Below are 12,536 nucleotides of genomic sequence, written 5' to 3' on the forward strand. Positions count from 1 at the left end.
CGGCCGATTCTTAACTTTACGTCTCCCGCCATAGTTCCCAAACTCAGAGCCTAAGCTTTGATACCAGGTGTAGGGATTTATTATGACTCAAACAACGCAGATGATATAGCAAGATCACCCAACCACAACAATTAACGAAAGTGTAAACGCGAAAATTAAATCGACACAAAATATTAACATGGTTATATGTAATCAATGTGATTAAATTACTCTACGGCCAATGAGAGAGATTTTATTGATTATTTTCGTGCATAATGTTTACAGGTTACATATAGTCTATTTATAGTTCAAGTGGAATTAGAATCACAATGTAATTAGAAGTCCTAATCGAAATACAATTTCTTGCCCACCAGCTCGACCTCGTGGTCACTACTACTGGAATCCCGATCTCGAAATTGTCATCTCCAGATAGCTGCTTTCTGTCATTTTCCCGCGGTCACCATTGTTTATTTCCCGGTTGCGAAGTGAACTTCGCAGGCACCACTGCAAATCTCGCGGTCGCGAGAAACATGCAGCACCAACAACTCAATATTCTTCGTTTGATTCAATATTCTTCTTCACCACTTTAACAATCGTCAAACCCCTTTATAAGCTACCTCTAGTTTTGTCTATCATCTTGTTATTTCATTAATGTGGGTTCAGTTATGTCGTTTCTCTTTCAGATCAGCGCTATTATAAAGTTAACTGTAGAAACACAATCGTGATTCTGACGTTGTTGATCTCTCAAGGATCTCATAAACAAGCTCTCTAAAATCGTTTTCCCATGGTTGACTTTAGGATACGAGAAAAATAAAAATAAAAACTTATTCCTACGCTTAGCCTCTTTTTTTGCCCTTTAACATAAGTAACGAGAAGTGTACTTTTATATTTGTACATCATCCAACACAAGTCTTATTATATCTTTAATGTTTTAACATAAAAATAGAAAAAAATGATTTTTACTAGAAATAACATAGAACTGTAGACACCATTTGATATTTTGATGATTGAAAGAAGATAACAAAAGAGAAAGAAATGGGGGCCATTAAAAAAAGTCAACATGAAAATGTAAGTAGTAAATGTGATCACGAGATATCTACTTCAATGCACACGGTTTTTATTTGAGTACACACATTTTAAGGTAAACATATATCTATCATCATTTTTTACTTCATTCACCATAAATCATGCATTAACATGTTGTATTGTATAATCGGTTAATACACAGTTATGGTGGATGAAGTAAAAATGATGTTGGATATATCAACGCCATTTTTTTTGACTAGTTACCATTACCGTCATATATAAAATAAGGATTTATAGAACTTTTTTTTAAAAAGATCTATCATGAGCTTTAGTAGATCCCTTCCATGATAGTATGGTATTTGGAGTTATGATTTTTTACAAAATATTTTAGGTTCCAATCTCACTGATAATATATCTCGAGCGATTAGAAAAGAGTTGAAATAATAACAAATGATAACGAGAATTCGGGGTATTTTCACGGCCTTGTTAACAAGCAACGTAAAGTTAACTCGATTACGGGTGTGCTAGTCGATGGTGTGCGGATTGATTCACCTATTCTCGTTAAAGATTCCTTTTTAAACTTCTTCAAAGTTAAATTCCAGACATGCATGGAGCCTACTTCTTTCACACCTTTTTTAAACCCTTTGTCTCTTTCTCAAGCGGATAGGGATAATATTGAAATTGGCATCACTATGGAAGAATTAAAGAATGCGGTTTGTGACTGTGGTAGTGATAAAGCACCGGGCCCAGATGGATTTCCATTCTTCTTTTTTAAGCATTACTGGGACCCACTCAAAGAAGGTATATTCGAGTTTGTAAACGACTTTTTGAACTCGGGTTCTTTACCACACGGGTCTAATTCTTCTTTCATCACTTTGGTACCTAAGATTGCTAACCCGCTTCAGATCAAAGATTTTCGTCCTATTTCTCTAATCGGATCACAATACAAAATTGTGGCAAAGGTGTTAGCTAACCGTTTATCTTCGGTTATCAGTAAGATCATTAGTAATGAACAATCTGCATTTGTTCGCAATCGTCAAATACTTGATGGACCGCTTATGCTTAGTGAATTGATTGATTGGTACAAGAAGAAAAATAAAAAACATTTAATCTTTAAAGTTGATTTTGAAAAGGCGTTTGACTCGATTAGCTAGAATTTTCTTAATTTCACTCTCTCTCAGTTTGGCTTCGGTAATAAATGGAAGCTTTGGATTCGCGCTTATCTTACTAGTGCTCGTTCATCCGTGCTTGTTAATGACAGTCCGACTTCTGAGTTTTCAATCAAATGTGGTTTGTGACAAGGAGATCCGTTATCTCCTTATCTTTTCATCATAGCCATGGAAGGCCTCTATTATGCCTTTCAAAGAGCAATTAGTGATAACATCTGATCATGCATATTTTTACCATAGGGCTAATATGCTTGTTCAATACGTAAAGGGGGTTTTAAGGATCTTAGAACAAGGCTCTCCGGTCCGGCTACCGTGAATAACCCTGGCCGATATGATGATATCGGCGGGGTGGCCAAGTGATTAAGTCCACCTCCGATAGCGGTCGCCGATCAGAAGGCCCCAAATAAGGTTGTAGGTGCTAGTTTAATAAAGAACTAACATGTTAACCTTGAGAAGACGAGAGATGATGCTGATAACGTAAAGCGTGTAGTAAACGATGATTACGTAATGTGATCGTGTGTAGAATGATAATTAGGGTTTGTGTATATATATATATAGGCAAACCCTAATTCTAGAATCATCTACGATAGTCATAATCCTTTCCATAACAAACTCCCCCGAATCACGGAGACAATTATGGAAAAGATACCGACTTGATGACCAAGTAACCGCTGTACCGGGAACAAAGGCATTCGATACATCCCCGCATGACGCATACGGCATACAAAGTACACGCATACGCATGCTAACAAGCGCCCGCATACGTATAGAATGCGCATGCCGGTTGCGGTATCATTATGTCCCCCTAGTTTGATATTATATGACGCAAGACATATGATATCAAACTATTAAGCGTGAGAAAAAACAAGAAAACGGCTAGCATTATATTTTTCGCGTGCGCCTCGATGCCATTAAATGTCTGTCACTGTCGCAGAAGCCCATTCGGCTGACAAGACGTAAAGTGGCAGTTGGCAGGTGCGTGTTAGCCATGCGCGCAACATTGGGCACATCAAACTGACACCCACGCGCGTGCAAATATCGTCGAGCGTTGATTGCGTTACACGTGTACAGCCACGATGAAACCGTTTCACCCCATGACTCCCAATCCTCACTATAAATAGAAGCCATTTGTTCTCATTTCTATTTTTCTGCCACTTTCTTCTCCGATACGCTGCAAAATCAAGTCCGAGCACATCCCACAAATTCCGGCCAACGTCAAAAGGTTAGTTGTTCTCCGATTACTTATAGAAAATGTCTAAGGCTAACGAGACGGATGTAGATAGTGTAGCATCAATTATAGAGCAGAAACATATAGATTCCCTATTTAAACAATACCCACCACTAGCACAGTATAACCCGGTGCCACCCTTGTCTGATCAACGTGCTCACAAACCGCCGGATAAGAAGGTAGCCATATATGAGCATGCGTTCAAGCATGGCAATTTTAGGGTGCCTCCTTCCGACTTCTTTTTAGGCGTTTTAGATCATTTTGGCATAGGGTTAGGGCAATTACACCCTTACGCAATAGGGAAGATTGTATATTTGAGATGTGGTGCGTTGCACTCAACAAGGTGCCCTTAGTGAAGGTGTTCTGCCACCTATACCGCTTAGCGAATCATCACAAGTCGTGGTTCACCTTCTTCGCTCGTCAGAACTTTACCAAAACCCCCAAATCAAACGCGGGTCAATGGAAAGAAACATTCTTTTTTATAAACCAAACTGTTGTTGGGCCCAATTTTCCGCAAACGCTTATCTGGTGCGAAAATGTGGCAAAGGACGTGAACAAAACCCCCGCCCTTGATGATGAGGAAACAAAACTATTAGCGGAGTGCGCTAACGCACAACTTGTGAACCGGTCCTATGGGAATGTGATGCTACGGTTAGGAAACATATCCGCGCACTGGCCATGGGAGAACATGCGTCCGGCCATAATCGCACCGAATGGCAAGGGTAGGAATAGTATAAATGTATATGAATATTTAACAACTAGCGTATACATACATGTTCTAACATTGCGCATATTTTTGCAGAGATGAAGATGAAGAAAGTGCTTACCGCAGAGGAGATTGCGGCCATCTCATTCCGCAAGCAGAATGTTAGTGAGCCGCTTGAGCAGAAGAAGACTGGTGAGAACGAGGTGCAAGCACCTGCCACCTCGGGCAACAATCGCAAGGCTACCGAAGCCACCCAAACCAAGCAGAAGAAGAAGAAGAAGCTAACTCCCAAACAGAGGGAGGACATGCGGAACGACAATTTTGTTCTCGTGGACCCGGCGTCTGTAGATCTACCTCCTCCTATCACCGGTAAGCATCTCCTTTGTGTCATAAACATCGTTCGGTTAACTTCATGTGCTAACAAGTTACTGATTTGCAGAGCACATTGAGGAGGCGCATCAGATGCCGCCGCAGGTAAATCCGGACCTAGAGGCTACCGCCACGTCCAGGGACTGGGCGATACACCTTGACTCCGATTCTACACCAGTTCCACCGCCCGGTAGCTTCCGTTTGACAAATCTGGCGCAGATCACCCAGTCCTCCGCCGAAAATGCCGCAGAGCAGTCCGCCTTTCTGCAACAAATTTTTCCTGCTGAATTCCGCGAGCAACTAGCCGCACTGCCCTTCAACCAAGTGCACAACGCCTTTATTCAGAACGGCCTTGTGTTCTTTGGCATGTTTGCTGATCAAGCCCGCCGCTCAACTAACCTTTACCAAGTGGCCGTGCGGAAAGAAACAGAGCTTGGATTGCTGCAGGCAGGGGTGGATCAGGTTAAAAAAGATAGGGATGCCGCGGAAGAGGCGCTCAAGGCGGTGGAGGTGACTGCGACGGAAACAAAGACCGCGCTAATTGAGGAAAGGAAAAAGAACCGCGAGCTGGTGGGGGCGGTTGACCAGGCGAAGGGGGAGACGGAGCGCCTGCGGTTGGAACTGGAAAGGGTGTGCAGGGAGATGGACGACGCGGTGACTGGCCGCGAGCTGGCCGAGGCAGACTTGTCAAAGCTTCGCACCTTCCTTCCTGTCATCGCGCAAAAGGTAATGGACTCGGGGCCCGTCACCGAAAAGTTCAACGCCTACGTTGATGCAGTGAAAGAGCATGACCGCAAAAAGGTCATGCTTGAGGTGATCAAAGGATGCGACCTCACGCTACCGTACCCTGAAGTTGTGCGAAAAATTTGAAAGAGGGTACAGCTGAGGCGCTCCTAGAAGCAGAGCAGGCCATCCAGTCCATCCCGATCCCCTTAATAGACGCTTTCACTGCGGATCCTAATATGCCAATTGATGGGTTCCTCAAGGAGGATTTTTAGGTTTCGCTTGTAACCGTTTGCGCCGTAAGTCCTATGCTTAGGCAGGCAATTGTAAATACAATTTTTGGGCCCCAAGTCCCATGTTGGGCAGGCACTTGAAACGATTTATTTGTAATAACTTAGTTTATATTATATATTATTGTGTTATGCATGCGTTATCTATTAATTGTTTATATATCGTGAATCAAAACAAAAGATGAACCGCATGCCCATGCGCATAGATTTTCAAAACTCATGCGCATAAGCAGGTACTGCGTAAAATAAACCAACATTTTAGCAATTATTCCTTGAACAGTTTAGACTCAAAAGCTACTGCGTTATTGCTTTGTCATGTGCTAGAGGTGCACTTTAGCTGTATGGTAAGAAACGCAACTAAAAACAAACTAATGCTTTTACACTTAAGAGTTCCTCAAGCAAACCAATGCGAGAGTAATTACGTACAAGCAAACCAATGCTTGTATTTTTAAGTCGACTTGGCAGCCATCTAGTCTGCGTGGCGCTTGGCTAGGGGAAAGCCAATTCCCTTCGCCTGCCGTTAATATCTAGCCTTGTAACCAAACAGGCTTCTGCCGCACGGGGGCTAGAGGTCACCCCTTAAGTAGGCAGGAACCACATACAAAAAAGAGAAATACACAACAAAAGTATGCGCGGGTAAATATTTTAATTATCATTTATCATGTTTACAACCGCGACACATCCAAACGGACGAAAAATACATAGAAAAAATAATGTGCTAAAATATGTAGCGACCCGACAAAATCGTCAATGACGACGCCTTCTACTTAGGTCCCGTTATGTGGTCATAAGTCTTTAAAACAACATTTGACCAAAAGTATGTCGCATTCATTTCAAAAGTAAAGATGTTTCAAGGTTTACAAAGTAGTTCGACAACTAGTTACATTACAAAGTTTTAAAGTACGATTGAAACATATGCGACACAATTTAAAAGTAGCCAAAAGACGCTCCACGTATGCATGTATACTCGACATCCGAGCAAGTATCAAAAGTAATGAGCGGAAGCATGTATCACAAAACGTTCAAGGACCTGAGAAAAACATAGAAATCTGTCAACGAAAACGTTGGTGAAATCATAGGTTTAAGTAAGTAAGTACAAGTGAACCACAAGATTTGTAACATTGATATAATAGTAATACATTCCAAAAGTTAATATTCACGAGCACCCAATTATCAATGCTTAACATTCCTTCCATAGAACCCCATCACAATAGTGTTAGAACATACACTGTTTCTCGAAAATATATTCCATTCGTAAACGGTAGCGAACCGTTTGAATGAGGGTTTGTCAAACCCATATGACCATATAACATAAGTTCTCGCTTACACCCGGCAAGTGTAACTGTAACAACCCAACCCAATATACAATCGAACACGCATAAAATAAAAAAAAATTTTTTACAGGGGAGTGCGCCACGCGCACCACCTCAGGGTGCGCTGCGCGCACAGGCCTACATTCAGTTCTGTCCGGTTTTATCAATTTTAAAATAAAGATCTCCCACTTCCCGACATATTTAGACGAAACACTTTTCACAACATGTTATAATGGTTAAAACTCACACGATTCAATAATAAAATGAGTTTTACAAAATGGGGCCCACATCGGTCGTTTTACGAGTTTCATACAAAAGTTCGAGTTTTGACCACACTAGTTTAAATTCCAAACGACACTAAGAGCATGGTGTTTGGGGTTAAACTACCCAAATCTCGGTCAAACTCCAAAAGCTATCACATCCAAAAGCGTCCCCTATCAAACAACAAGCGGAAATCTCTAATCCAACCGTACGCCCTTACCCTTATCAACGCCCGAGCCTATAAAAAGATAAACAACGAGAGGGTAAGCAAAGCTTAGTGAATGCAATAATTATACATATAAATATATAATTTACTTACTTGCAAACACTTACAACACATCCGCATACATACTAGCAACATAATTAGCATACCTTTATAGTGTATAACGCTAAATCCTCGATAACATAAGCTAGTATAACAATATCATATAATGCAACAACACAATACGTTATAACACAATACATAAGCATTGATGTTCACAACATCCATTAGTATTCGAATCCCAAGGCTAGCTCAACGAATGGTATCGTCAACATCGAACTTAATACCCATTCGTCCCAATAAATGTGGTATCGTCAACATCGAACTTAAACCCACATATGAGGTATCGTCAACATCGAACTTAAACCCTCATCGAATTTCACTACACTAGCGGTATGGCTTCGTCAACATCGAACTTTAAATCCATACATGAGGTATCGTCAACATCGAACTTAAACCCTCATCAAAACAAACCAACAATATACTCTAGGTTATGGTATCGTCAACATCGAACTTTAACCCATACCCCACAAGTAAATAAATCATATACATACATATATAATTATTCCACTCACCTCAACGATTTGGTGATGATTTTATACTTTCGAATGCTTCAAGGCCGAGTACCTAATACAATGAGCACTCAATCAACAAACAAACTTGTTGGGCTAAACACCAACAATTCACTCAAGTGCATTTAATGACTAAATGCATTAAATGCCCCATTTTCACCAAAACCGCCCCTTAAGGGTCAAGACCCTCGTCAATCACTTAAAAGATAGTGATTAAGGTCTATCAACACTAACTATAACACAATTAGGGTAATTCATACCCATAATCCCAAACTAGGTAAATCATTAACCCCTTTGACTCATTTAAAGTCAACACACCCATTTCGGGTCATCCACTAACCCAACTAACACCCATTTACCAATTAGTTAGGTGTGCTAGTAATTAACTAACCAATTAGGACTCATAACATCAATTAACACTTTGAAACCCTAAGTTAGTTACCATTGAGTCTTCATGACTCCATCTTACCCAAGTACACCCAAAATCAACAATTATGGGCTTTATGTTCTTCATTTACCCAAACCCTAACCCTACACAAAATCAAAGTAGGGAAATCAAGATTAGAGCTTACCACTACAACCCCAACGTAGCTAGTGAGTAGATGAATGACTTTAATAGCCGCACTTTGGCCCGAGAACAACTTCTTCCTCTTGGATTTAAGCTTTCTCACTCAAGAAATCACACTCTCTCTCCAAAATTAAAGTGAAGAAGATAAGGTTGTTGAAAATGGAGTGAATGATACCCCAAGATCTAACCTATTGGCCTTCAACACGTCCACAAGTGAAATTACCAAAATGCCCATCAAAATATCTGAATAAAACAACAGAACCCGGCTACAGTGAGGAGTGCGCCAGGCGCACCCATAAGTGTGCGCTGACCGCACCCTGCTCAGTTCGCCCTCTGACCTCTGTTTTAATATACAAGGTCACCCACACTTCATGTACCCTATTTACTCTGCTGTACAATGAGGATTAGGGTCTTACAACTCTCCCCCACTTGAATCGGAGCGCGTCCTCGCGATCCAAGCGGCATGACAAGAGGGAAGATAGACCAACACAAACTCTTCGGGCTCTCAAGTAAATTCGGAACCTTTACTACGACGCCATTGAACTTTAAAAGTTCTCACTTCTTTACTTCTCAACCTTTTGACCTTCTCATCGAGTATGGCAATCGGCTCCTCAATATATTCTAACTTATTGTTTAGTTCAATCTCGTCTAATGGCACCCATGATGAATCATCCGCAAGACACTTACGGAGATGGGAAACATGAAATGTATTATGGATCCCCGCAAGCTCTTTGGGTAATTCCAAACGATACGCGACTTCACCAACACGAGCTAAAATTTTAAAAGGACCAATAAACCGAGGAGCTAACTTTCCCCGTTTTCGAAACCGAATAACACCTTTCCATGGCGAAACCTTAAGCATCACCATGTCACCTTCTTGAAATTCGATCTTTCGTCTACGCTTGTCGGCATACGACTTTTGTCTATCTTGAGCCTTTTTCAAATGATCCCGAATCATATCAATCTCGCTATCCGTTTCTAAGACCAAATCGGTACTCCCGATTTCTTTTTGACCAATCTCACCCCAACAAATCAGAGTTCGGCACCTCCGCCCATAAAGCATCTCGTAAGGTGGCATCCCGATACTAGTATGATAACTATTATTGTACGAGAATTCCACCAAAGGTAAGTGCTCATCCCAACTTCCACCAAAATCAATAATACACGCCCGCAACATGTCCTCCAATGTTTGATTCGTACGTTCGGTTTGACCGTCCGTTTGAGGATGATACGCCGTGCTCAATTTCAATTGCGTACCCATATCCTCATGAAACTTTTCCCAAAATCGAGATGTAAAATAAGTATCTCGATCCGAAATAATAGATATAGGAACCCCATGTCGAGCGACTACCTCTTTGATAAACAATTTAGCCAAAGTCTCTGATGATATTGCTTCTCGAATGGGAAGAAACAAGGCACTTTTCGTCAATCGATCAACTATTACCCAAATCGAGTCAAATTGGGTTCTCGCCATCTTTGGTAACTTTGTAATGAAATCCATGGTAATGTGCTCCCATTTCCACTTCGGGATTTCTAACGGTTGTAACTTACCATATGGCTTTTGGTGTTCGGCTTTAACTTGTAAACACATGACACATTGCTCAACATACTTCACAACATCACGTTTCATGCCCGGCCACCAATAATCCTTTCTCAAATCGAGGTACATTTTTGTCGCGCCCGGATGAACGGAATACTTTGACTTATGTGCTTCATCAAGTAGCACTCGTCGATAATCCCCCATCTTAGGCACCCACACCCTTCCTTGAAAAGACAACAACCCACGCGGGCCCATAGTAATGAATTCTGATTGCCCCACAATCCGTTCCGCATGCTTGTTGTGAACGTAAGCTTCAATTTGAATCACACCAAGTTTTTTAAGAAAATCATTAGTAATAATCATACGTAACAATCCCAATCGTAACGCCGGGTGGTGACTCTTTCGACTTAACGCATCCGCGACCACATTCGCCTTACCCGGATGATAAAGTATTTCACAATCATAATCTTTCACCACATCCATCCATCTACGTTGACGATAATTCAAATCTCTTTGATCAAAAAGATGTTTCAAACTCTTGTGATCCGAATAAATCGTACACTTGACACCATACAAGTAATGGCGCCAAATTTTCAACGCATGAACAACCGCCGCCAACTCAAGATCATGAGTCGGATATCTCGTTTCGTGTTCCTTTAATTGTCGAGAGGCATAAGCGATGAATTTTCCCCTTTGCATTAGAACACACCCGAGCCCATTTAAAGAAGCATCACAATAAACCGTCATGTCTTCCACACCTTCAAGCAACACTAACACCGGATCTTGACATAACTTCTCTTTTAACAATCGAAAAGCAATTTCTTGCTCGTTCTCCCAATTAAAACTCGCATTCTTTCTCGTTAACTTCGTCAATGGAGAAGCGATCTTTGAAAAGTCTTGGATAAAACGACGATAATAACCGGCCAATCCGAGAAAACTTCTGATTTCCGTAGGCGTAGTCGGTCGTCCCCAACTCTTTACCGTCTCTATCTTCCCCGGATCTACTTGAATACCATTTTCGTTCACAATGTGGCCAAGGAACTGAACTTCCCTTAGCCAAAATTCACATTTGGAGAATTTAGCATACAACTTCTCCTTCCGCAACGTCTTTAACACACTCCGTAAATGATGTTCATGTTCCTTCATACTCTTCGAATAGACAAGTATGTCATCAATGAACACAATTACCGACTTGTCCAACATAGGTTGGCACACTCGGTTCATAAGATCCATGAATGCCGCAGGTGCATTCGTAAGACCAAAAGGCATAACTACGAATTCAAAATGCCCATAACGCATTCGAAAAGCCGTTTTTTAGATGTCTTCCTCATGGACCCGCATTTGGTTATAGCCGGACCGTAGGTCGATTTTAGAGAAATACGTTGCACCTTGGAGTTGGTCGAACAAATCGTCTATCCTAGGCAATGGATAACGATTCTTGATCGTCACTTTATTCAACTCCCGGTAATCGATGCACATCCGCATACTACCATCCTTCTTCTTCACAAATAAAACCGGAGCGCCCCATGGCGAAGCACTCGGTCGAATGAAACCCTTCTCAAGCAACTCTTGGGTTTGATTTAACAACTCTTGCATTTCCGTTGGTGCTAAACGATAAGGAGTTTTAGCAATGGGGGTAGCCCCCGGAACCAACTCAATGCGAAATTCAACTTGTCTTTCCGCCGGAACACCCGGTAACTCATCCGGAAAAACGTCTTCAAATTCATTCACCACCGGAATTTCACGAATAGATGGTGGATCATCTCGAGTATCAACAACATGGGAAGGAAAAGCCATGCCACCACTAACAAGGAAACGACGTGCCCTTGCAAAAGTGCATATCGGCACAATTCTTCTCCGCTTATCACCATGAATAATTAACTCTCCCCCACTTGGGGTCTTTACCCGGATAAACTTATCATGGCATGCAATATCGGCTCTATTATGATCGAGCCAATCCATACCAACGACGATATCAAAATCACCCAAAGTCATCGGAATGAGATCGATTTTAAAATTTTCGGCACCAAACACAACGTTACAATTTTCGCACACATCAACCACTAGCGCCGTCTTGCCATCCGCTATTTTAACTTCTACCGGATGACTTAACTTAACTAGCGGTTTATTTAACTTAGGCACGAATCTTGGAGAAACAAACGATAAATTGGCACCACTATCAAATAGGATTCGTGCCGGATTAGAGTTAACCATGAAAGTACCTGAAACAACTTCGTTGGATTGCTTGGCCTCCTCATTCGTCATCAGATAGTTGCGACCCCTAGCCGTGCCCGCCGCTTTCTCCAACCGTTTAACATGATCGGTGTTCAAGTCGGGGCACTCCGACTTTCGGTGTCCTTCTTTGTTGCAATTAAAACAAGTGAGCTTGTTTGTTGAAGGAGGCTTTGTACAATCCCGAGCCAAATGACCTCGTACTCCACAATTGTAGCAAGTAGGGATAAAGTTCCCGAAACCTCCCTTCTTCACACTATTTACACTTTCGGAACCCTTCTTGTTCTTGTTCTTCTTG

This window comes from Rutidosis leptorrhynchoides, chromosome 2 (assembly GCF_046630445.1).
Source record: "Rutidosis leptorrhynchoides isolate AG116_Rl617_1_P2 chromosome 2, CSIRO_AGI_Rlap_v1, whole genome shotgun sequence".
Taxonomy (NCBI): Eukaryota; Viridiplantae; Streptophyta; class Magnoliopsida; order Asterales; family Asteraceae; genus Rutidosis; species Rutidosis leptorrhynchoides.